Genomic DNA, 27312 nt, shown 5'->3' on the forward strand with positions numbered 1-27312 from the left:
GAAATCTTCTTGTCACTGCAGGGATTTCAAAGGCGTCTGATTACACTCATAAGTTAAGCACCACACTAACTTTTTTTCAAGCTTTAAAAAAACAAGCTCAAAAAATGCATAGCTTGATTACAAGACATCAGTATCTTTAAGCAACCGATGATTATAACTTTGCACTGAAGAAGCATTTTCTGCTCTCATTGGTTACCTGGTATATGATCCAGGAACTGACGGGCGGATTTTAAATGCCCTGCTCGCGTAAATCTGGCCGGATTTACGTGAGCAGGGCCACGCGCGCCTATTTTGCATAGGCCGCCGGCGCGCGCAGAGCCCCAGGACGCGCGTAATTCCCGGGGCTTTTTTAAGGGGGCGTCGCCAAATGACACGGCATTTCGGGGGCGTGACGCGGCGTTTGGGGGGGCGGGCCCGGGGGCGTGGTTTCGGCCCGGGGCGTTCCGGGGGCGTGACCGCGCCCTCCGGACCAGCCCCTGGGTTGGGTCTTGGTGCGCCAGCAGCCCGCTGGCGCGCGCGGATTTACGTCTACCTCCGGCAGGCGTAAATCCATGGATAAAGGTAGGGGGGAGTTTAGATAGGGCCGGGGGGGGTGGGTTAGGTAGGGGAAGGTGAGGGGAGGGCGAAAGAAAGTTCCCTCCGAGGCCGCTCCGATTTCGGAGCGGCCTCGGAGGGAACGGAGGCAGACTGCGTGGCTCGGCGCATGCAGGCTGCCCAAAATCGGCAGCCTTGCGCGCGCCGATCCCGGATTTTATAAGATACGCGCGGCTACGCGCATATCTTATAAAATCCAGCGTACTTTTGTTTGCGCCTGGTGCGCCAACAAAAGTACGCGATCGCGCTATTTTTTAAAATCTGCCCCCGTGTGCATAAGGAGTCTTGCTGAACTTTTACAGTATAAGTAATATATAAGTCCATAGTCTTACGTGAGAAATAAGTATATATTTTTGATTTACATAGAAACATAGAAATGACGGCAGAAGAAGACCAAACGGCCCATCCAGTCTGCCCAGCAAGCTATGTATTTTTTTTTCCCCCACATTTTATTTTTTATTTTATTTAAGAATTTTTATATACCGTCATTAAGTTATTCACCATCACAACGGTTTACAATAGGGCACCAGTAAAAATATGGGTCGTACATTACATAGGTGGTGCCAATAGTATTTGGTAACAATAAGGTGTTTATTAGGGGGATTAAGTGTATCATAGCAATATGTCCTGAAGGTTGCCTACAGTTAAAAATGTTGAAATAATTCGGTAAGGATTTATACATACTTGTTACTCTTGGCTTTTAGTACCTTTTAGTTCTATTTCCCCTCCACTCCACCATTAGGGGTAGATTTTCAGAGCCCTGCTCGCCTAAATCCGCCCAAAACCGGGCGGATTTAGGCGAGCAGGGCCCTGCGCGCCGGGAAGCCTATTTTACATAGGCCTCCCGGCGCGCGCAGAGCCCCGGGACTCGCGTAAGTCCCGGGGTTCTCGGAGGGGGGCGTGTCGGGGGCGTGTCGGGGGGCGGGCCCGGTCGACGCGGCGTTTCGGGGGCGTGTCGGCCGCGTTTTGGGGGCGGGTACGGGGCGTGGCTACGGCCCGGGGGCGTGGCCGCGCCCTCCGTACCCGCCCCCAGGTCGCGGCCCGGCGCGCAGCAGGCCCGCTGGCGCGCGGGGATTTACGTCTCCCTCCGGGAGGCGTAAATCCCCCGACAACGGTAAGGGGGGGGTGTAGACAGGGCCGGGTGGGTGGGTTAGGTAGGGGAAGGGAGGGTAAGGTGAGGGGAGGGCAAAGGAAAGTTCCCTCCGAGGCCGCTCCGATTTCGGAGCGGCCTTGGAGGGAACGGGGGGAGGCAGCGCGGCTCGGCGCGCGCAGGCTATACAAAATCGATAGCCTTGCGCGCGCCGATCCAGGATTTTAGTAGATACGCGCGACTACGCGCGTATCTACTAAAATCCAGCGTACTTTTGTTTGCGCCTGGAGCGCAAACAAAAGTAGGCTGTTCGCGCTCGTCTGAAAATCTACCCCTTAATGTAGAGAGCAGTGATGGAGCTGCATCCAAGTGAATATCTAGCTCAATTAGGGGTAGCAACCGCCGCAATAAGCAAGCTACACCCATGCCTCCGTCCACCCAGACTACGCAATTCGGACCCCGTTGGCTGTTGTCCATATACAGATCCTCCTTTCTACATTCCCCCTGCCGTTGTATCAGAGAGCTATGCGTTGAAAGAGAAGTATTGGACTTTCTCTCCTGCCGTTGAAGGAGAGAGCTATGCTGGATATGCATTGAAAGCAAAGTATTGGCTTATCTGGTTTTGGGGAAGTAACCGCCGTAACAAGCAAGCTACATCTCGCTTCTTTGTGAATGCAAAACCCTTTTTTCTTTTTTTTCTTCCACATTTCCTCTTGCTGTTGAAGCCCAGAGCAACGCTGGAGTCTCACCCACCGTGTGCATGTACATCGAACAAGGGCATTATCTCCAGGTAGTCGTCCTCATTCTCGTGATCCACATTAACAATCAACAAATATTGAACAAGCCTAATAATTGGCAATACCTATAGCCTATGTCCTAACTGGTAAATTTACATACTCTTACCCACCCCTCTGTTTTTTTTTTTTGGAGACAGCAGCCCTCCATCCTTCCGCTCCGTGAAGGTGGTATACCATTAGCATCCCGCTCCGTAAATGCCACTCCAGCCTTCCGCTCCGTGAAGGTGGAACACCGACCACTGGCATCCCGCTCCGTGAATGCCTCTGTGGCTACTGCCACTCCTGCTTTTCTCACAATATTAGTTTTTTTTTATATACTAATGTGTCCAATAGAATCAGTTCAGCATTTTCCTCCCCCAATACTGCTTCAGCCTTTCTATTATTTTTATTCACATTTGTCTGGGATTAATAAAATAGGAGTGACAGAATAATTTTCCAAATAAAATATAATTTCAAATCTCAAAATATTAGTATTTATTTTTTTCTAACTTGATATCCCTTCACAAAACCACAGCCCAAGGATATTTTTTTTTTATTAAACAATGTAATTTGATTTCACACATTTACAAATCATTTTCATACCACTTAATATTACTTTTTCCACACATAATTCTAAATGTGTTTTAACTCTGAGACAGCTTCCCTGTTTAAATAAATGTAGCCCCTGTCCCTACTTCTCTTTGGTGACAGGGGCTCACGTGGAAGCTCATAGGCCATTACTGTTCCCATGCTCTCAGGTTCTTCCGACATGGGTGTGTGTGTGTGTGAGTGTGTGTCTGTGTGTGTGTGTGTGTGTGTGTGTGAGGGGGCTGTTTGGTTTCTGGAGGTCCTCTGCCCAGTCCTTTAGGAAAACCACACACCACACCTCTGAACGTGACGTTCAAAATAAAATCCTATACTGGTAGAACTTCATTGCAGGTGAGAACCACAGCAATTTTCTTCAGTGCACATTCGATGCAGAAAAATGAAACTCCCAAGCAATCGGTCTCAGTTAGCAGCAGTTCTGTACTCCATGGCCAAGGGTACTCTGAGCAAGGCACATCCTTCCTGAGCACTTCTGGTAGCTCCTGCAGATCTGGACGCATCCCCTGGAACTGGAAACTCCTCTTTAGTCATAGACGAGGCGAGCCTCTGCTGATGGTTTCCTCAGACAGCAGCTTTCCCCAAGCTTGACAAATCCTCCTTATGTCTCTGGCTAGGAAAGCACTCAACCATCTCCCCGGGCAGCTGAGAAGTATGTCTCTGTCCCTTGAGGCCACCTCTGGTTCTTCACTAGTCTCAGTGGTCCCCTTTGGACACCAAGACACAGTCTCCCTAATCCCGAAGGCCTGGTGCAGCCCGACCTCAGGCCCTAGCCATCTTCCCTGGGCAGGAGGCAGGTAGGCTTCTTCCCTTGCAGCCAACCACCTCCCAAGAACCACGCCATCCAAAACAAGACACCCCGAAGAACCCTGTACCCCAAGGACACAGACCTTAGACATTTTGTGGCAACCACTGGCACCTGCCGCTGGAAAATGGCCGCCTCCTTTACCTCGCCTGCCCTACTCTGACCTCACACTCGGGGTCTGATGAGATTGAGCTCTACTAGTAGGGGAGAGTTTTGGGATCACCCCCTTGCATAAACAGTGAATAAAAGTTGACTGAAACACCTGTCAGTTTTTCTTCTGCTCCATAGGAAACTAAATATCCCCGTAACTCACTTAAATTGAAATCCCAGACATTTCAAATTAAACAAACCTCCACATCTGGTTGGTCTGGGTACTAATTCATGGTTTTCTTTATCGTCAAAACTCTATTTCTACAAAAGAAAGGTGAGTTTTAAAAGGTCTGAACCTGAATTTAGGGCCTATAACGAGTCTATGGGGGAATTCTAACAAAGCCTTTTAAAAACTTAATTTGAAAGACCCCAGAAAGATCTTTCCAGTGGTTCCTCATTTATGGTCTCTTGGAGGAATCGTTAACACCATTAGCTGACGATGTCGTCAGTTCACAGCAACACCAGGAGTTTGAATGGCAGGGCCACGGGAGTGGCTCAGCATTTCTGCTAGTGCAGCCAGCTTCTCCTGCTGCCTCCGTGGCACAAAATCACTCTCGGTCCCGTCCCCCCCCCCCATCCCACCACCCCCTGTAACCAAAAGACCTGGCACAGATCTGCTGCTGGCACTGCTGCCAAGGCCTTCCTCTACCTGGTGCAGCCTCCCTCTACAACCTACTTCACTGCATGACTAAAAAAATATATATATATATCTATCTCTATATATCTCATTCTCTCAGTGTAATCTTTGCAGACCCTGGTGCCTCTGAGTCTCCCCCTGCTGCCAGAGCGGCCTGAAGTGTCTCTCTCTCTCTCTTTGTCCTACTGCCCCGCATGACGAACGTCAGGGCTGATCCTGCCACTAATGCTGCCAGCTTAGCTGGGCCTCCTGCTTCAAGTGGTGCCGGCCACTGCCAGCACCAACGCGCGCACACTGCCTTTGCGTCCTCCGCTGGGGCGCTGTTCCCCGGCACCGCTGACAAGTGTGGCTCGATGCTCGCCTTCGGATGTGGCTCCAGCTTTGAGGCACCACCGTGACTTTATGCCTGCAACTGCAGCCTGGGTTTTAAAGGGATCCAGTTCCAATGGTTTGTAACACAAGGAAGGGGACTTTTCAAAGTGATTTCTGTGGGTAAAGTAGTTCTTGACCTGCAGATACTCCCCCTTTAGAAAACTGCACGACGGACACGTGTGTAAAATTACACACATGCATGCTGTGCAGACGTTTGCATGCATGAAGAAAAGGCATTCTAGGGGGTGGAGTCTGGACTTACGCACATACATTGTGATTTAAAACAAGCAATCGCGAATTCTCAGATCGGATCTGTGCGCTCCAGATAGGCGTACGTGTGTGCACTTAGCTGTGCCGGATAATTTGCAAAGCCCATCTTGAAACCTGGTGGAACTTACGCATGGTGTCGCACAATTACCCCATAATAAATAAACTGATTTGGAGAGCCAGTGGCTCGAGTAGCCTTTAAAAAATAAAATGGGGATTCATCCAGTATAAAACCTTCTGTATAGACTATCTGGTAAAAAAAAAAAAACCAGAGACTGAAGGCAGATAATGGCTATAAGGCATAAGTCTATGGTGCGTGGCTGCAGAAAAATCTCCCCCACCTCTGTCAAGAGTCCTCATGTCCCACTGACGTGTCTTAAACATTTGGTGTGGATAGGACACCAAATGCCAAAGATTTTAGGAACACACGTAAGAAGCCACGGTGGTGCTGATGCACAGGTACTGCTGTCTACACCAATGCCACACAGGGGCCTCTTTTTGCCTTAGGCACGGAACGGAAAACACCCTTTTGAACAAAGGCCCGACTGTTTTACAGCCTGCGGAAGGAGCAATAACAATTTGGTTTTAAAGACATCGATTAGCAGCCCTGTTATGGCCTATGCTGTAATCCTTCAGCACCAGCAGAGTCTGGCTGGGTCCCCTGAGAAGAGCCCTGGCATCCCGTGAGCTTTGATGGGATCCACTAAGGATCAGGAGCCAGCAGAAATCACAGAGGTGGTGACTTACCGAGCCTGTAACTTTATTCTCTTTTAAAAGTTCTTTTTTCTTTGAATGTTTTAGTCAAAAAAAATATAAGCATGTAGGTTAAAGGTTTGCGGGAAGGAGATACATAAAGAAAGGACTAGAACTAATATTTATATCCCCTCCACGCATATTTCTGATAGGAGGGTTATTATATTCTACAAATACAACATAGATCTTGAGCAGTTTCGTGCATGGAATGTTTGTTTCTTAAATGCATCTCTGATTCCCTTCTCGATGAAGCTGACGGCAGAATGTCAGACACAAGCTGGTCTTGCCAAGAGCCTCATGGGTTCTGAGATGGCCTTCCAGAGGATTGCGGTGCAGCCCAATTATTGTACTCTGTGTGTCTGCCCTGTTTTCCTAGATTGGCCCAGCAGGGACCAACGCTTGTTGGTCAGGGTATTCCTTCCACATCTTGGACTGTGTTCCCTGCTGCTGCATTGATCAGTGGTGATTGCTTATATTCTTACGGTTGCTTTGCTGTGCTGCCCGCCTCCTGGGTTCCTGGTGCCCTGCACCAGACCTTGTTTACCATGTAATCCATGTCCTTGTTTCTTGCATCCTTCCTGTGATCCTTCTTGGACTTTCTGATTCCTGACCTTGCCTGCCTTGTTTTTGTCTTCTAATTATTCACCCTAACAGTATAGCAAAGAATAAATTAGCCTTCTTCAGTTCTTTGTCTGGGAATCTCAGGGATCCCTTTCCATGGTGACAGCTTGTTGTCTCAGCCCAGGTGCCCTGACACAGACCCGGAAATCTCAGGTTAATAAGCAATGAAGTGAGGCTTCTCCACAAGACGAAAGCAAGAGCAGAATGAAGGATGGTGACCGTGGAAGGGATAAGGAGATCCACAGATTTATTTTGCAGTTTGTGAAACTTTGCTAATTATTTACCTCAGGGGGGGGGGAAAGCCTACTTTCTGCAGTCCCTTCCCAGATTCCATACGCAAATTTAATCCCAGGGGCCTATCTACTAAGCAGTTTTCCTCATAGACACAAAATGGGAAACATCTTTTAGCACATCTGGCTCTAGTGTGTCATACTATGAAGAAACACAGAATATGACATAGTAACAATAGATAAGAACATAAGAAGTTGCCTTACTGGGTCAGACCGAGGGTCCATCAAGCCCAGTATACCTGTTTCCAACAGTGGCCAATCCAGGCTACAAGTACCTGGCAAGTGCCCAAACATTAAGTAGATCCCATGCTACTGATGCAGGTAATAGCAGTGGCCATTCCCTAAATCAACTTGATTGATAGCAGTTTATTAACTTTTTTCCCAGGAACTTATCGAAACCTTTTTTAAACCCAACTACACTATTGCCTTAATCACATCCTCTGGCAATGAATTCCAGAGCTTAATTGTGTGTTGAGTGAAAATGAATTTTCTCTGATTTGTTTTAAATGATGGAAAATAAGAAACAGCTGACTCGTGCAGTCTGCCAGGATGTATTCTGTCTGATTCTCTATCACTTTGGGAAGATGGGCATATAAATTCCCACACTTAAACCAACACCAGCTGCCCTCCTCCCCCCCCCCCCCATGTCTTTTACCCAACATCCCAACCCTGTTCCTTCCTCCGCTCCATTTATCTGTCCCAAGCATTTTTCAGTTCTGTTAGTGCTGCCCACTGGTTTGCCTGATTGGCTACTTCAAGCTTCCTCATTGTCTTCCTCTTTGATTCTTGCATAGTAAGTGAAAGATTAGCTCATCTAATCTGCCCATTTATTCTGGTCCAGAGTGCTAAGGATATATCAGACAGCATATATTTTTCTCTATTTCTTGAATTCTGTTATTGTCTTTACCTTCACCGTCTCTACTGGGAAGCTGTTCCACGCATCCACCACTCTTTCTGTTACAAAATGTTTTCTAATGTCACTCACGACACAGTTGAGGCTCAATTCTACATGCAAGAGGGACATTGATGATAATGAAACATCCTTTCAGGGTATCCCGGGGGTAGCCATGCTGGTTCTAGCAGGCGAAAATCCTCCAGAGACTGATGTATTGATGCAATAAATTCGTGGTGGAGGGGTAACACCCTGAAAGGCCATCGGGACCTAGAAGGCCAGATATCCGGGCAACAGCCACAATAGTAGCCAACTCGGTAGCAATTTGATGATTGCAAGTTTTGTTCTATGTGGGAAGGGAGGGGAACTGGATGTGAACTAAATAGGGGGAAAGAAGATGAAAATTATCTTTGATAAGGAATGATACCCTGCAGCTGGGATATATCTTTCCAGTGTGGGCAGGAATAACTGGGCAGACTGGATGGGCCAGGTGCTCTTTGTCTGCCATCATCTACTATGGTACTGTGTTTTGGTACTCTCGCAACAGTGGTAACATCGCGTATAAAAGGGAAGGTACGAAGTCAAGTATAAGTGGAAGTTTCTGATCTGTGTAAGAGTGCTCTGTGTGAGTCATGGTGCTGAACTGTTTCACTGGTTTTATTTGTGTCTTATCACTTCTCCAGGTATTTGAGTATTCTTTGAAATTCTTGGCAAATGGGTTTCATCGATTTCAAGGACTCATGCATTATGAGTTCTACAACAATATAATATGAGACCTGGCGTCTGCTGCTTTTTATTTATTTGTCAATAAAAAAAAAAGAGTTAAAAGAGAGAAAAGAGAAGCCTGAGAACCAGTTCTTGTTACCTTTTCCTATTAATAGTGGAGCTGTTTCATCAGTGGTATCTGTGGGAGGGTGAAAAGGTGAGATGAAAGCGTTCCCATCATAAAGGCAGAGGTCCTCCAGAGAGCCCAACTGCCGGATAGACTTTGCTGAAGAAACATTATTGACTTAATTAGATTTCCTTATTAATATTTTATTTTGCAAGGCTTTCAGCTGCCAAGGCGTGTGGGGCCAGTGGGGTCAGATTTCAGCATTCATCTTCTCCAACAAAGGTTGGGGGCCAAATGAGCTGAAGTGCGAGTGCTGTCGTGGTTTGTCGCCGACATTCGTGGATGAGCTATGGAGCCATTTTGGGCAGGGGACCCTGAAATTGCCATAGCCAGAAATAGATCAAGAGGATGAAGACGTCAGTGATTTGTCTTTAAACTAAGATGACCAGAGAGCTCCACGTCATTAGGCAGTCCTGGATTTACTCTGCTGCATCTAGAGGAAGCCAACTAGGTATTACAACACAAAGGGTAATCTTTAGGGTACCACTCCCTATCTCACTGTCATAAACACAACCACAAATTTTAGAGAGACACCAATTTAAATCAATTTTTTATTTATTTGAAAAACCAACGTATATCCCTACATAGACATTTAAAACTAAGCTAGCGCATTCACACATTCATACCCCACAATAAAAATACCACATGAAGTTTGAGATGTTAAATGGAAATTATCAAGTATTCTTTTAGTCATAAATACACGTATTAACCTGATTATTCGATAATACAAAAGTGTACAGCTTATAAATTATCCCATGGAAAATTATTAATGCATATTTTCCGAACTCAGCGAACATATGATCCTGAATAAATGAATGCGGATACATTATAGACCATGTGATGACTGATGATCATTACACATGGGATTGAGGAAAATATATGCATTAATAATTTTTCATGGGATAATTTATAAGCTGTACACTTTTGTATTATCGAATAATCAGGTTAATACGTGTATTTATGACTAAAAGAATACTTGATAATTTCCATTTAACATCTCAAACTTCATGTGGTATTTTTATTGTGGGATATGAATGTGTGAATGCGCTAGCTTAGTTTTAAATGTCTATGTAGGGATATACGTTGGTTTTTCAAATAAATAAAAAATTGATTTAAATTGGTGTCTCTCTAAAATTTGTGGTTGTGTTTATGGCATCTAGAGGAAAAGCAGGATTGCAAGTCCATGGATGTCCTGGAGCAAAACCTTGCTGTGGTTACACAATGTTAGGAGTTAACCTCCCAGGAAAGAGATCTAGGCGTCATAGTGGATAACACATTGAAATTGTCGGCTCAGTGTGCTGCGGCAGTCAAAAAAGCAAACAGAATGTTGGGAATTATTAGGAAGGGAATGGTTAATAAAACGGAAAATGCCATAATGCCTCTGTATCGCTCCATGGTGAGACCGCACCTTGAATACTGTGTACAATTCTGGTTGCCGCATCTCAAAAAAGATATAGTTGCGATGGAGAAGGTTCAGAGAAGGGCGACCAAAATGATAAGGGGAATGGAACATCTCCACTATGAGGAAAGGCTGAAGAGGTTAGGGCTGTTCAGCTTGGAGAAGAGACAGCTGAGGGGGGATATGATAGAGGTCTACAAAATCATGAAAGGTCTTGAACGTGTAAATGTGAATCAATTATTTACTCTTTCAGATAATAGAAAGACTAGGGGGCAGTCCATGAAGTTAGCATGTGGCACATTTAAAACAAATCAGAGAAAATTCTTTTTCACTCAACTCATAATTAAGGTCTGGAATTCATTGCCTGTAGATGTGGTTACAACAATTAATGTAGATGGGTTTAAAAAAGGTTTGGATAATTTCCTAGAGCAGACGTTCATAAACTGCTAATAATCAATAAGGATTAGTAGCTTGGGATCTATTCATTTAGGGCCGGATTTTCAAAAGGTTACGTGCGCCGGCCTATTTTAAAAAGGCCCAGTGACGCACGTAAAGCCCCGGGACATGTGAAAGTCCTGGGGCTTGCAAAAAAGGGCGGGGTGTGAGCGGTGTGGTCCGGGGCGTGCGCAACTTACTTCAGCCACAGGGCTGAAGTAAGTTTCGAGATAAAAGGAAAAGATAGGAGGGAAAGGGCGGAGGAGGTAGGGGAAGGGAAGGTGGTGTGGGGTAGGCAGCGTGTCTCGCGCTGGGTAGCACGCGCACATGTACGCCGTGCACGCTCCTTTTAAAATCTACCCCTTAATGTTTGGATGCTTGCCAGGTACATGTTACTTGGTTGGCTACTGTTGGACACAAGTACTGGGCTTGATATACTCTTGGTCTGACCCAGTACGGCATATCTTATGTTCCTTTGGATTAGTCTCTTTTATGACATGAAGCTCTCTGGTCAGCTCACTTTAGAGACAAACTCTAGAGACTTCTTGCAAAGGGAGGGATTTACATTCCAGTATCGTGGCTAGACTTGTGTGTAGCCCTGCGGCATGCCCTGGAAGCACCCCCTGCGAGGCAGACCCCATGTGGTATAATCCAGGCTGTGACTGGTAAACCTGAGTCATGATCTAGAAAGTTCTGTGGGAGAATCTGCGAGGGAGAAAGAGGAGGTAGCTTAAGATCACGCTCTGTTGACCAGATTCCCATGGGGCGGAATCTTAACACTACAGCCTGGATGTGTCAGTGACCATGAATGAGATTTCTCTCCGAGAGTCCAGGGACTCCGATTAGAGCCTGGGAAAATGGATATATCTACTACCGACTCTCTCCTGTGGCGTGACGTCATTGTGGAGAGCTTTTTTGCCCAAAAGGGGAGGGGAAAAAATCCCCCCCGCATGTAGTTCGGGATGGGTGTGTGGGGCTGTTTCACTGTAGTGTCATAAAGGAAATACTGTTTTGTTGACAAGAAAAGTGAAAATTGTGTGTAACCCCCTTGAGAAGTGTTAATAGTAGGAAGAGCAGTGAACATTTTGGAAGAGAACGCTTGAAAAGGAGTCAAGTGATCTGTAAAACCCTCAGAGAAGAGGCAGAAGAGCGAACAAGTTTCTCATAGTGCTGGGAAGATGGAATTTGTATGCAGAATTGCTTTGTTATCATCAATAAACACAGCCCGGTTTGCAATAACAGTACTGGGCCAGTGTGCAGAATATATGGACACAATTAGACAAGGAAGATCCATTAGTTTCCCTGTTTACCTTATATTTCCCCAATGGTTAGAGCGGCTCAAAGTGAACTCCACAGCTCTTCCTATTATCCGCAGGGGAGCAAGGCTGCACTTTTATATAGGGATTGTGCAATCTGAAAACGAAAGTGTCTTCACCGTCCAGAGTTAATCCAGGCATCCTGTGCGCTTTATACAGTGCTTGCTGCAAGAGTATTTTCTGCCCAGGGGGAACAAAGCCAGAATAGAAACGGGAGAACCTCCGTCACCTCTCACACAAATACACGGGGGGAATTTTTCAAACAGTTATGCGTGTAAAAATGAGCAAATATGCACGTCGGTAGCCTGGACTAGCATAATTGCTAGTTTATAAGCAGGGAACTTCCGAGTGTACCTTACGTTTCCCTTGCACATATACCTACCAAAATCAAGGGGCAACTGGGGCGTTGCAGGGTGGCACCAACAGTTTCTGTTTTACGAGACTTAGGCCAGCACGCTTGGTAACTCACTTGCTTAATTTTATAGCTGCTGATTATCTTGTGTAATTGATAACAAACTTGTTTATTGTGTACTATTGGTTGGGTGGGAGGTGCGGGTGAACTTCGGGGAGTTCGGGAGGAAGAACCGGGAGGATGTCAGGAAACTGGTAATTTCAGTTATGCACGCATGCTTTTAAGGTAACCGACTGCGGGGTAGAAATCGGCTTTTAGGTGAGCAAGCCCGACTTTTTCTTCACATGCAAAATATACGCAAGTATATTTTTAACATTGGTAGGAAAAGTACAGTTTTTAAGGAATTGAAATAGTCCCTTTCGATTCATTGCATGTGTTCATGCGTAAACATACATATGAGTGTATGTTGGCAGTAGACATATGCGTATTTTATAATACATGCGTATCTGATACGCACAGGTTATAAAAATACTGTCGTAGTTCTCTGTGTGGTCATATATGCACGTTTTAAAATTGGTAGGAAAGGTACACATTCAATGAATTGAAATACTTGCTTTCAATGCATTGCATGTGTTCGTGAGTAAGCCTACGTACGCATGTATGTTGGCGGTACATATAGGCGTAGTTTATAATACACGCGTATGTGATATGCACGGGTTGTAAAATACCGTCGTAGATCTCTGCGCTGTCATATACACACGTATATGAGGCGGCGTGGAGTTGTTTAAAAGTTTGCCATCCATGTGTAGAAAAGCAAGGATGACCTAAGCCAACTCTATCAAGTCTCCCGCGTTGGGCTGAAGTCTCCAGCTTCAGCAGTCCATCTCTCGTGCAAGAACGAGAAACTCCTGCCCAACACAAGAGACAGACTTGGAGGTAGATGGAGGTCATTGTTCCATCCCAGGTACCCGAGTGCAACAGCTGCTCGCCGTTCTACTAGCAGCCGCCCATGCTGCACCTTAGACCAGGCGGGACCTGGAGGGGCGTAGAAGCTGTGTCTGCAGCTTTAAAACTAACGGGCTGGCACTTCTTAGAGCGATTTTATCAGCAGCGGGAGGAGCTGGCCTGTGAGTTTTGAAAATGGCTCATGGGGCTGGCCCAGAAGAAACAGAGTGGTGGGCTGCCGCGTGACAGCGGATGTCTCCCGTGCAACGCAGGCACGGAGGAAACTTTTCCTATCAATGAAACAATCTGTGTTAAATATTGGGGCTAGTTTTTTCCTAAAATTTCCGTGTAAATGCCAGATATTGTTTCAAAATAAGTTTATTTTTGTCGATCCATCCCACCTGCAACGCTTTATCTTGGATAAAACCCAAGCTGTATGAAAGGGTAAGGGAATATATGATTGTATAAGAAAATTGTCAAAGTTGCAGTGCTAATGACTCTCTTCTCCTCCAATAATGTGGGCTAGAAAAGATTTGTTTTTTCTTGTTTAAATTGAGATATAAGAAATATGTAATACTTGATTATTTCATTTATTGTAAATGTTATAATTTGAAAAAATATAAATAAATAAAAAAAAAAAAAAAAAAACTAACGGGCTGGCACTTCTTAGAGCGATTTTATCAGCAGCGGGAGGAGCTGGCCTGTGAATTTTGAAAATGGCTCATGGGGCTGGCCCAGAAGAAACAGAGTGGTGGGCTGCCGCGTGACAGCGGGCAAGCCATGGTGGAGTGCCGATGCCGTGGGAGGTGGGGGCAAGCAGCAGGGTCCCATGAATGCTGGGGAAAGGGGGCACAAGCGGCAGATAGGAGCATATGCTGGGGAACGGACGGACATAAAAATCATGCTGTTACTCTTTGCGGGGAGATAAAATTTAGCTAAAAGATAAAAGCAATGGCCCAACGTACTGGATACCAGTAAATTAGGTTGTCTAAGTGAAGCCTTCTAAAGATTAAAAGTAGAAGTTTATTTGCTGTAAATTTCTGCAGAAGAGAATTAAAATTACGTGAGAACTGCGTAGTGCTAGAGAAGCCTATCCTGACAAGTATTTATCTTTAAAAATGTAAAACTAAGCGTCTTAGTTATATCTTGAGCTTTCAATCCAGAAGGCACAAGTCCAGCCTGTCCTGCAGTTTAACCGCAATACAGGCTTGGCATGGCATCCCCTGGCCGTGCGAGTTGTGCCACGAATTGGGTTGCCAATTAGCTCCAGATTTTCAGGACAGGCAGATCTGGTCCTGGTTTTACCCCACTGCATGCAGGGACTTGTAGTCTTGCTTCACCAAGAGGCTGCATTAGGAAAGACAGAATTACAAGTGTCAGCATGCAGTGGGGAGAATCCAGGACTGAATCAACCTGTCCTGAAAATCTGGAGTCAGATGGCAACCCTAGCCATGAAATGCTTCATGTCTATATACAGGATCTCAGTTTAATGTTATTTTCAAAAGAAGGTGCCCTGAGCAGTATAGGAGAAGAGCATTGGGTGAGTACTGGCTTCCATATGGTCCAATAGGTATTGGTAGCATTCATTCTAAAGAAGTATGCACATTTTTTAAGGGATGGTAGGAGTCTTATGACGATGGTATTAACCCAAATACCATAAACAGAGAAAAGTGTTCACAGACCCTGGGAGGAGGAGACCACCCAACAGTGACACCTGCTGGCATCTTCAGGATGCACGCGTGTTGAGTCCCAGTAGGAGCTGTGGTCCTGTGGCCGCTGATTGAGGATTGTCACTGCGATGACTGGCCTAGATTGGAGGGGATTAAAACTGGGGGACCCTCCTTGGTAGTCATGGCCCTTCTGATTCAGTTGGAAGGACAGTGAAACAGGAAGAGCCTACTGGCTCCAAAATTTTAAAAAAAGTGCAGAGCAAAATCGCTCTGCAGGCCAGAAAAATATAACTGTAGTGATTTTAATTCATAGCCAAGATTTGTTCTTTGCATCCCCTGAGGAAGGTTCCATTTGCGAGCCACAACAGCCTTCTGATTGAAATATATTAGTAAGTGGCTGGTGGTATTTTTTCATTTATCCAGTGCGTTGGTCCAGAGCTAACTCAGAGGAATACGCTCTTTATGGAGCTACCAACACGGTAGATGTCGTCAGGTAGGACTAGCTGGCCCAGTCAGTCTGCCCAGTTCCTCCTGCTTACACTTTTCTGGCTAAGGATATGACCCAGCTATCGGTCATGCAAGCTTGACCACCTGCACTGCTCCAGCTCTGATCGGCACCTCCCACCGCGCTAAGCGTTGTCGCCCAGCCCCACAGCAGTACAAGCCTGACCGCATGCACGATATCGCTCCGCCCTTTGTCCAGGTCCCTCCTCGGTCCTCTGCCGTTTGGCATGCGGGTTTTTCCAATTAAGCCTAATCAAGGGACGGGCCCCCCCTCTCCCTCTGCTTCTTTTCCCCTGCCTCTCCCCTCTCTTCTTACCGCCGCCCTCCCTGTATCTCCATCCCAAGCCCCACGCTGCTCAGCTTTAGAGATCTGGCCTGGGGGCCTGGCGTGCTGTGACAGCATCCCTGCTGCAGTACTTGTAATTAGGAACTCTATAGATAAAAAATAGTGTCAATTATTTTTTCTGAGCTATCTAATTACTATTGGTTATAAAACTTAACAATTAGTTGTTATTCGTGAAAGGGTAGAAATTGTCCTCTCAGCTCATCTTTCAGTCACTGGAAGCCTCTTCAAACACATGCTTGTTGTGGTTAATTGGCATTTTTTTTTTAAAGCCTATAAATTAATTAAATTTCATTAGTTTTCATTTATGCCGAGTGTCCTGAGCACGGGTATTTAAATAAAGAAATTAGCTTTCTGAGTGCTTTTCCTTTTGAGTAACCAGAAACTGTAACGAGCCGGAATATTTGGGCTAGAAGAGGGCGGCTGCAGTTCATGCCTACGATTAAGACATTTCTACAGCTCTGCTCTCACGTTCCCCCCGAGGGCCTGCGCTGAACGTTTTCCCCCCCCCCCCAAGACTTTCGCGAGGGGAATTCGGCCATTCGTTCGAGGCCGAACCTTCTCCCAGAGGCTCCCGGGACAGGCGGGCACCGTTGGCGGCAGGGAGGTGCAAGCGCGGTGAAGATGCCGGGCGCCCAGAAGAAGGAAGAATTCTCTCACTGGATTTGCAGTCAAAAAAATGCTGCGAGACGCCGAGGATGTTTTCGGCACCAAGGGCCAGACTCGTCAAGGCCTTTTGCCGCGGACGTTGAACGGGTGAAAACGCCTTAGCGATTGGCCCTAAAGGCTGTCCGTCTTGACAGCGCCCCCTGCTGGGCCCGTGAGCCTGCAGGGACCCGGGCTGTAGCTCTCAGCTTACTCTGGCTCTGCTTTACCCGGGGGGGGGCTGTTAGGGGACGGTCAGCAGTTCTGAGGGATGACTGCTAGTGAGGGTAGGATTTTTACCTCCCGCTACTGCCTACATCAGTAAAAGCCATTACTAAAACGATAGTGCTTAACCAGGACTGTGTTCTAAAACATTGCTTTCTGGGATTTGCAAGTGTCCTGAAGTGCAGTGCAGATATATAGCTGCAATTACAGTGGCATAGGAATAATGGTTGTTATTAATGTTGTCAATTAGCAGGTAAAGGTTCACAGGACCTTCCCTCAGAGAATTTACAGTCTTCTCTAGGTGGAAGGAGATGAGGGAATGTGTGGAGAAAGTTAGAAAGGCGCACAGTGAGAGAGAGGCAGAGGTGGGATTCATCCCCAGCAGTCACTCTCTCTCTCTATTCCTCTCGTCCCCATCACTCACTCTCTCTTTATTCCCCCCCCCTTTCCCCCATTCCCAGCAGCCGTGCACACTCTCCTGCCCTTCGTCTGTGGTCGCTCTGTCTTTTCCCCACTGTCCCAAGCAGTAAAGTCTTTCCCTGTCCCCGTCCCCAGTACTCACACACTCTCAGCTCTGGCAGATGTTTAGCAATAGAAACTCAAATACGCAGAAATAACCGCAAGAATCACCGGGTAAATCAAGTAAAAATAGAAAAAGGTGACCACCACTTATGTGAATGGCACAGACCTTATATTTTCTCATCTGAAAATCAGATGTGTAATGGTGTCCAAATCAGAACACGAGGCCTGGTGTCAGCAAAGAGTCTAATCAGAGCTCCCAGAGTCATTTCTTTTCACGAAATGCTTTCACATGCTCTCCAGCTCAAAAATGTGCATATCAACAATGTTTTGCAGTCACGTGTTTAGAAGAGCATAACATATATAGACACAAAGAAGACAGCTTCAACCAACTCGCATAATTCAACAGAGGGGAAAAAAACTACTTATCGGGGACACTGCTGCAAGCTTCCACTTGTAAATGAAGTAATTTTTTTCATTGCCGCTGTTGAATTATGAGAGCTTGTTAAAGCACCCGACAACAGCAATCCAGGGACAGTGGGGCTTCTAGAAATGCATGCATACCAGGTTTCTCATAGTGGCAGCCAATGTCCCTACAGGCAGGAAACACCAACAAGGCACTTTACCTCCAGACTACCAAACTGGATCCAGCTTCACCGTCTGCATGGACTTTTCCCCCACACCAGCGCAGGCACCGCCTCATCAACTTTCTCCCAAGCGGGCAGTGCCGAAGAGACAAACAGGCAGCATTAGCGGCGGCCGGCGCGGAAGTGATCGGTATCATCAGCCTGCGCCTGCAGCAGGAGAAGACAGCGGCAAGCCAGTGTGTCCTCGCAAACCGATGATGCCAAGGCTGGGTTTTTTTTTCCTCTTCAATTCCACATGGGTGGGCCAAAGGCAAGAAGGTGTCTTCAGCCCACACTGCCTTTTTTCGAAAAATCTTCGGTGGCACTGGCGGAACCACAGTGAGGCATGAAAAAGAGCCGCGTGAGGCTGGAGAGCCGCAGGTTGCCGACCCCTGTGCTGGAAGCTGGTCCCCCTGCAGGTTTCCCTGGTGACGCCAGATCGTCTGAAACAACTAGACTTTGGGTTGCTACCTCACCCCGGGTTAACCCGAAGAGGCTGATCTAGTTCAGGCTTTGTGTCATTGCGTGCATGCAATTTAGTTCCGATTTCTCTAAAGCAAACAATTAGGATGGGGTCAGTCTCTCGGGATTGACCTGACTGAAGTAACATCCCTTAACTGAACTAGTTGCTGGTTTTGCTCTGTTGCATGCAGGAAGAAGATCTCTCCCAACTTAGGGAAATCAGAATTACAAATCCCCAAACAATATGAGGCAAAACCAGGAGTGACTCTTTCTGTCCCCGATGGCCTAGATTTATCCCTAAACCCCATATTAAATCAATGGGGGGAGGGGGCGGGGGGTGGTGGTAACTTAGTGATTAGACTAACAGAATAGGCCTTAGCAGGTCGGGATTCAAATAACACTCATTGTGATCTGTGACCTGGAAATGCAAGACACGTTTGGGTCTGCAATTACCAAGTCTTTGTTTCCCTCTGCAGTCTTCGTGAGGAGCAAGCACCAGAAAGGCAGGATTGGCTTAATGTCGCCCTGCAGAAACTCGAGTCCCATGGCTGCCCACACATTTGATTATCATAGAGACTAATTTGGACATGCAGCTCTAAGGTGAAGGGGTCTGTATTCCCGTCTTCATCCACCCTGTGACTCATCTCTCCTCCTAGAAAAACGCATCCATCTATAAATCTCAACTACGGCAGAAGGTGATGTTCCTGCTCGGGCTGGGTAGAGCTGAAGCTGTTTGTAGCAAGCTGGAACATGGAGAAGAGCTCTGTTGCCCTCTGAATTTGTTTGGCTTTCTGACTCCCAGCAGGAGCAGACAGTGGCCTAACCCCCCCGCTGCAGGAAGGCCCAAGTGCCTTTATCTGTTAACACAGGATCCCCTCTCTATGAGATTCGGTGCCTTGTTCATTCATGGCTCTGCCCCGACCTCCAAGAGTAACTGCATGGAAGTCCACCGCGGCAGCCGACCAAGATACCAGAAAAATGAACGGCATATTAGGAGTGTTCCCTGATAGACGTACGGAGCTCCTCAGCAGTGCAGTAACTCTCGAAAAGAGAAATTCTGAGGTTTATTAAATGTTCTTGTTTCCAGGTGTCTCCACTTCTGGTCATTCTCGACTCTTTTGGAGTCTAATAAGAAGCTATCTTATGGGGTACAGGATCACTGACTGCCTCCTAGCAGGTGCCAAAGAGTTACTGGAGTGCAGAGACCTGTGAATCCAGGCAGATCAAATGGCATAAATTTTATGTCTAACATAACCAAAAACATATCCTAATCTCCGGAGATGGATTCCAAAATTCTCAGCATGTGGGTGGTATCACGTACGTATGATCTAATGGAAGGGATCATAGGTTATAAAAATAGATCTACAAGCGGTTCCAAGACAGAACCAATAGCAGCCACTATTGGTCTGCCTGGCGGATTTTGCATATCCTTGTGTACCTTAGATACCATATAGATGGTAGGACTCTTAGGATGTTTCAAAGTCAAAAAGTTGGCCTCTTTTAAAGTAAGAAAGCCAAGAATCTGCCCTCTTTCTGCTTCTAAAGCAATACATTGTTGAAGAATCACTGTAGGGTCCTGGTCCTGTATGATATAATTATGATGGTCAGCTAATTGAGATTGTACTTCTGCAAGATATTGCAATATGCTCTGTACCACAGTTGTGCCGCCTTTATCTGCTGGCTTAAGAACCAGCGTTGTATTACAAGCTAGAGCCTACAAACCTAGATACTCTACTTTTGTCAAATTATATCTTGGTCTTCAGGGTTGTGACTCAATGTTCTTCAAATCATGCAAGATCAAACTTATGAAAGTTTTTATATGTGAGTCAATCGCCCCCAGAGGCAGCCATACCGATTTTGGATGAACAATGGAAATGTCACTGCTGGTCGGATGTAATGCAAAAAAAAATAGATTGATCTGTAATTTGCGAAAAAAATGAAACAGATCAACCCTACAGGTAAAAGGATCATGATGCTGATAAGGAACAAATGAAAGACCCCTTTCCAACACCAAAATTTGCTCTTTAGTGAGAGACTTACCAGATATATTTTTAATGGAGGATTTTGACGTTTTTGTGAGTGTGTGTTCGGGTAATCCTCCAAATGATTCCATCTTGGATAGTATGGACGGCGTTCATACAATCTGACCTGCCCCTGTATGGCTTTGCGTTGTTTCCCTAAAAAAGACAAGGAAAGAACTGGAGCAGCAGCCATGGATGATGGATATTCTCCAAGTTCCAGTCCATGCTCTTCATCGGAGCCAGAGGATGACTCATCAGACGTACCAAAAGTTACCTATTTTTGTTTGCTAGATTGCCTACTTTGCCAACCATTAGATATATCCCGAGCTGTAATCTTTTTCGTCCTGGTGGAATTTCCAGATTTTTTCTTGTCTGATATTGTTCTTAAATTGTTCAAAGATGCGGTTATGTTCATGTAAACTTTGTTCATAGCTCTCCAAATTTTCGTGAGTTTACATATACTGCTTGGCCTCCTCGAGTGAACTCTTCAATGAATCAGTGGTCTTTTTGTTGTCTCAACTACCGGTAGTAAGAGCATAATATCTGGTGAGCACTTATTAAGAATTGAGATCCATCTTTTCACAAACATTTCATTGTCTGGGAAAATGGTAGGTTCAAGATTGATAAACAAACCTCTTGGAATTATCTCCTCTTTGATATACCGTAACAATGAGGCGGTATGTCGTTCGGTATGGAAGGCGTCCGTACAGTCTTTACACAGAGTCTCAATTTGCTTCTTCCCTTGGGTGAACACTCCCAAGTGGGGTCCTCAAAAGATCTAAAAATGGTCTTATTCACAGGTCTCCAGATGTAACTCTTGCTTACTCTCCAGCTCCCTAGATGGAAAAGGTCCACACAAGAATATATAGCTCTCTGATCTTCCTCCTTCAGTGTTGGAAGGGGGCAGCAAAACTCTTCCCCTTAGGTCTTCTAACCAAAAAGTCTTTCCCCAAAACGGAGTCCATAAACCAACAGAAGGTCCCCTCAGTGGGTCACCACTATACCTATGTCCTCCAGGAAGATGCAGAGGGGCAGGTCTTCCCTATACTGGGCCCCCCAGAGAAAGGTTTCCCTGTGATCTCTTTGCAGGCAACACAAAGTTTCTTACAAAGAAACAAGCTTTAAAATAATCCCAAATCAACCCGGAATGCAAACCCTACCAGCCAGTGAGTGGACTGGAAGAGCCTCTCCCTGACCTCCTTCAAAAACACCAGGCTGGTGTGCCTGAGCCCTAAAGGTAGGCCCAAAATTCAAGAGATAGGTAAAAGCTCCAACACCTTCTCTAACTTCCAAAATCAGGCTGCACTGCCCCAAGCTCTCAGGAAGAGAAGCTATTTATATAAGCACAAGGGGGATGGCCATCCCAGCAGCCTCAAAGGGAGGGGCCGGAAATGAATGGTGCCTCGCCTAATTACTAGCTTGACTATTCTAGCTAAAAGAATTAACCAAGGCCTTTTAGTAATAAATCCCAGGGAGTCAAAGGCAGCCGTAATACCTAAGAGAACTATGTCATAGTCAATGCCTCTGTCAAAGCCTCTTATGATAGTGTCAGAACTTGACAGCAGTAAAGTTTCGGTATAAATGCCTTCCTGAAACTAAATTGAAATTGGTTAATAACAGCATGTTCCTCGATGAAGTCTGTTAGTTGGCTCAGAACCATGGATTCAGTTATCTTGGCAAGGAAAGGTAAAGATGATACAGTTGATAATTAGCCAATATTTTGAGGGAATCAGCGGTATGTTTCTTCACAATAGGCCGAATAGAAGCCCGTTTCAGTGAACTTGGAAATACACCAGTTGATAGAGAGGTTGGTAATTTCAGAGATGAGCTTATAAATATCAGCTCTGATCAGCTTTAGCACTGCAGTTGCACAAGGATTGAGAACGTATAGGGGCAGATTTTCAAAACCCTATGGGGAAATGTGGAAAAAAGGATTTGCATTCACAAAAAAGCGGGGGAGTAGCTTGCTTGTTGCGGCGGTTACTACCCCAAACCAAATAAGCCTGATACTTCACTTTCAATGCATATTCAGCATAGCCCTCTGCGTCAATGGCAGGGGGGAATGAAAAGAGGGTTTACATTCAGACAACAACCAACAAGGACTGAATTGCATAGTCTGGGTAAACAAATAAGCTTGGGTATAGCTTGCTTGTTACAGCAGTTACTACCCCGAATCAATTAAGCCTGATACTTCACTTGGAATACATATCCAGCGCAGCTCACTGCTTCAGTGGCAGGGGGAATGAAGAAAAGAGGATTTATATTCAGACAACAACCAACAAGGACTGAATTGCACAGGCTGGGTAAACAAATAAGCATGGGAGGAGTAGCTTGCTTATTGCCTTGGTTACTACCCCTAACCAATTAAGCTTGATACTTCACTTTGATGCAGCTTCAGCATTGCTTTCTACATCAGTGGCGGGGGTGGAAGGTAACTAGAATCAAAAAGTTACTAATAAGGGCCAAGAGTAATAGATAAGTATGAGAAAAAATAAGTGTGAAGGCTTGCTGGACAGACTGTATGGGCCATTTCTTGAACAGCATTCAAGAAATATAAAGGATCCCAAAGGGAGGAGCACAAAGAAGAATATTTGTATCAACTGAGGGAGACGAAGAAAACAATCAAGTTGGCAAAAAATCAAGCAGAAGAGAGGATTGCCAAGGAGATAAAAAATGGTGACAAAACATTTTTCAGATACATCAGCGAAAAGAGAAAGGTCCAAAGTGGTATAGTGAAATTGAAAGGTGGTAATGATCAATGTGTGGAGACAGACGAAGAAATGGCAGAAATATTAAACGAATACTTCAGCTCTGTGTTCACTAAAGAAGACCCTGGAGAAGGACCATCTCTACACAACAAGAAACTGGAGGGAAGTGGAATAGATGAAAATCCTTTTACAGTAGAAAATGTGTGGGAAGAGCTAAAGAACCTGAAAGTGGACAAAGCCATGGGGCCTGATGGGATTCATCCAAGGATATTGAGGGAGCTCAGAGATGTGCTGGTGGGTCCGCTGTGTGACCTGTTCAATAGATCCCTAGAAACGGGAGTGGTGCCGAGAGACTGGAGAAGAGCGGTGGTGGTCCCGCTTCACAAGAGTGGGAACAGGGAGGAGGCTGGCAACTACAGGCCGGTTAGCCTCACTTCGGTGGTGGGAAAAGTAATGGAGTCTCTGCTGAAAGAGAGAATAGTGAACTATCTACAGTCTGGAGAATTGATGGACCAGAGGCAACATGGATTCACCAGGGGAAGATCCTGTCAGACAAATCTGATTGACTTTTTTGACTGGGTAACCAAGGAATTGGACCAAGGAAGAGCGCTCGATGTCATATACTTGGATTTCAGCAAAGCTTTTGATACGGTTCCGCACAGGAGACTGGTGAATAAAACGAGAAGCTTGGGAGTGAGTGACAAGGTGGTGACCTGGATTGCAAATTGGTTGACGGACAGAAGACAATGTGTGACGGTAAACGGAACCTTCTCTGAAGAGAGAGCGGTTTTAAGTGGTGTACCGCAAGGATCGGTGTTGGGACCGGTCCTGTTCAATATCTTTGTGAGCGACATTGCGGACGGGATAGAAGGTAAGGTTTGTCTTTTTGCGGATGACACTAAGATCTGCAACAGAGTGGACACGCCGGAAGGAGTGGAGAGAATGAGACGGGATCTAAGGAAACTGGAAGAGTGGTCGAAGATATGGCAGCTGAGATTCAATGCCAAGAAGTGCAAAGTCATGCATATGGGGAGCGGAAATCCAAATGAACTGTATTCGATGGGGGGGGAAAGGCTGACGTGCACGGAGCAGGAGAGGGACCTTGGGGTGATAGTGTCTAATGATATGAAGTCTGCGAAACAATGCGACAAGGCGATAGCAAAAGCCAGAAGAATGCTGGGCTGCATAGAGAGAGGAATATCGAGTAAGAAAAGGGAAGTGATTATTCCCTTGTACAGGTCCTTGGTGAGGCCTCACCTGGAGTACTGTGTTCAGTTCTGGAGACCGTATCTACAAAAAGACAAAGACAAGATGGAAGCGGTACAGAGAAGGGCGACCAGGAAGGTGGAGGATCTTCATCGCATGACGTACGAGGAGAGATTGAAGAATCTAAATATGTACACCCTGGAGGAAAGGAGGAGCAGAGGTGATATGATACAGACTTTCAGATACTTGAAAGGTTTTAATGATCCAAAGGCAACGACAAACCTTTACCATAAGAAAAAAATCAGCAGAACCAGGGGTCACGATTTGAAGCTCCAGGGAGGAAGATTCAGAACCAATGTCAGGAAGTATTTCTTCACGGAGAGGGTGGTGGATGCCTGGAATGCCCTTCCGGAGGAAGTGGTGAAGACCAGAACTGTGAAGGACTTCAAAGGGGCGTGGGATAAACACTGTGGATCCATAAAGTCAAGAGGCCGCCAATGAAGAGTGGGTGACTCGCCAGAATGATGGCTACTGCCTGGAGACAATACCCTTATTCAATAAACATACACATGGTTACTGTGACTCCAACATCACTCTAAGCTTCAACAGCAAGAGGAAATGTGGAAAAAAGGATTTGCACTCACAAAGACGGGAGTAGCTGGCTTGTTACGGCGGTTACTACCCCAAACCAAATATCCAAATTACTACCTCCACCTTCCTCTATTCCTGATGCCTTTCAACTAGCTTGATCACTCCATTCTTATACTTCACTTCAATGCATATCCAGCATAGTTCTCTGCTTCAACAGCAGGGGAGAAGAAAAACTGTTACTTCACACATCCAGCAGAGCTCTCTGCTTAAACGGCAGGGGAGAAGAAAAAAGGATTCACACTCACAAAGCGGGGAATAGCTGGCTTGTTACGGCGGTTACTACCCCAAACCAAATGTGCCTGATACTTCACTTTCAATGCATATCCAGCATAGCTCTCTGCTTCAACGGCAGGGGAGAAGAAAAAAACTGATACCTCACGCATATCCAGCATAGCTCCCTGCTTCAACGGCAGGGGAGAAGATAAACAACCAATAAGGGCTGTATAACATAATCTGGGTAAAAACAAGTAAGCATGGGTGTAGCTTGCTTATTGCGGCGGTTACTACCCCTACTACCTCTAACTACTCAAGCTAGATATTTCACTTGGATGCAGCTCCATCACCGCTCTCTACATTAATGGTGGGGGTGGAAGGGAATTAGAACCAAGAGCTAAGAGAAACAGATAAGTATGAGAAAAGAAATGAGGGAAGCTTGCTGGGCAGACTGGATGGGCCATTTGGTCTTCTTCTGCCGTCATTTCTATGTTTCTATGTTTCTTCTGCCGTCATTTCTATATTTCTATAAGGATGATGTTTCCTTTCTAGAGCTAGGCTGAAAGGGGGAGGGTCATGCTATGTCAGTGTGTGCATCACCTTTAATTTATTTTTGGGCTGGGATGCATGCCATGCAGGTTATTGGTTGTTTAGAAGTAAAGACATCACGCTTTCAGTCACCTGTTGCATTGATGTGAAAGTCCAGGAACATGATGCTGTCTTTGGCTTAGACAGCAGCCAACCTGGTAGCCCAGAAAATGACTCATCTTATATTAAAGATTTGTGTAGACCTGGAAACTTTGTAGGATGGCAAATCATACAGCACTTAACTATTTATAGAGTTCTGAATTCATACATGGCAGCGGATCATGTGAACTTTCAGTTCGACTTTGAATATTTGGGAAACTGAGTGAAGCTAGGAGACACAGCGAGGGCTGGAGGTGGGATTCTAACCTGGCTCTTGCGGTTTCTCTTGATCTAACTTCTAAACCTCATTGCCATCCTACAGCATGCGCCTGAGAGCCGCTAACACCACCATGATTTCATATCTCAGTAGATTAAAAACCAGTGATGCATTCTGCAGTGCCACAGGCTTATTTTCCAGCCAGACATCTTGGTATCTGAACTGGCAGCTCTTCTGGCTCCATGCCATGGACTCTCCTCCTGAGCTGAAAGAGCAGTCCCCTCACCCATGCTATGCTCGTGAGAGAATCGTGCCTTAGCTTGCTGGCACATCTCACTTCTCTTTCAGCCTAGTCCATTGCACACCAAATCTGCCCGTGGTGAATTCCAACTTCAGAACTCTTTGGTATAGATTTCAGCCTCTGATGTGCTCTACAGTTACCCATGGATCGATTGCTACTTGCATTGACTTTTGTGTATTATTATAGCTGCATTGTCATTTTTATTTGCTCTTTTTTTTCTCCTCAATACGTCCACAGAATCCTGCTGTCTGTACTTTCTTTTTAACTTGTGTGAAAGCAGCACAATGACACAGACTCTCAGGTCAGGGAAGAGGGCTGGAGGGCAGTCTCGTTGCTGGGGAGGGTCACGTTTACCATCGCCACCTCGCCCGGGTCCTGTTGTTTTTGCCCCATTGTGTGCATGACGATGCAGGCCTATTTTTCTTCAGGAAATGAAAAGTTTTCTGCATGCAATTGAGAGGAGGGGGGGGGGGGGGGGGGGGGTGGGGGGGGAGAGGAACCAGGACTAGATCAACATGTGACCGGGGTGAGGCAGCACCCTGAGTTACCTCTGAATGGAAGGACGTTTGCGGTGCTCAGAAACTCGGCTCCAGCATGTCTGTCTCATTTTCAGTTTGGCCCAAGAACATGCATCACAGCCTCCAGAAGCAAAGCGGCGGCTCGGACTCCGCGCCACGGGGCGGGTGGCACGAGGAAGCTGGAACAGAGGCTCCTTGAAGAAAACCTACAGGGTGGCAAGTACATCTGCAAACAGGAATAAGGAGAAATACTCCTCAGAGTTAGGATTCACTGAGTGCTTTTATTCCAAGAGAAGTGCCTCCAAAAAGCATCTTTGCAGGGCCAGATGGCCTGGAAGCTCATGCCTGGCACGTTATTTACCTGAAAGTTTTCAATCGGGAGAGGGAAAAGGAACGAGCCCCACAAAGGCTTTAGACCGAGGAAGCGTGGCAGACCTCGCTCCGTAAACGATCCGAGGGCTTGCGGCAGAGAGACGGATGGGCCGAGCGACATGCAGGAACACGCATGCGTGTGACTTACCCTCCCCCATTGTGGGTAAGTCACCTCTGCCTCATTTTAGCCAGCTATAAATGGGTAGTACTAATTATAATAACAATAAGGATCTTG

The 27312-nt window shown here is 46.0% G+C and overlaps 1 protein-coding gene across 1 annotated transcript in view; it reads left to right on the forward strand.

The window, feature by feature from the left end:
• The window catches only part of LOC115081624 (polypeptide N-acetylgalactosaminyltransferase 14-like), a gene marked incomplete at its 3' end in the record, with an annotated part of 542489 nt that overhangs the window by 151421 nt on the left and 363756 nt on the right, over positions 1–27312 (forward strand).

The sequence above is a fragment of the Rhinatrema bivittatum genome, unplaced genomic scaffold (assembly GCF_901001135.1).
Source record: "Rhinatrema bivittatum unplaced genomic scaffold, aRhiBiv1.1, whole genome shotgun sequence".
In the NCBI taxonomy this organism is placed as follows: domain Eukaryota; kingdom Metazoa; phylum Chordata; class Amphibia; order Gymnophiona; family Rhinatrematidae; genus Rhinatrema; species Rhinatrema bivittatum.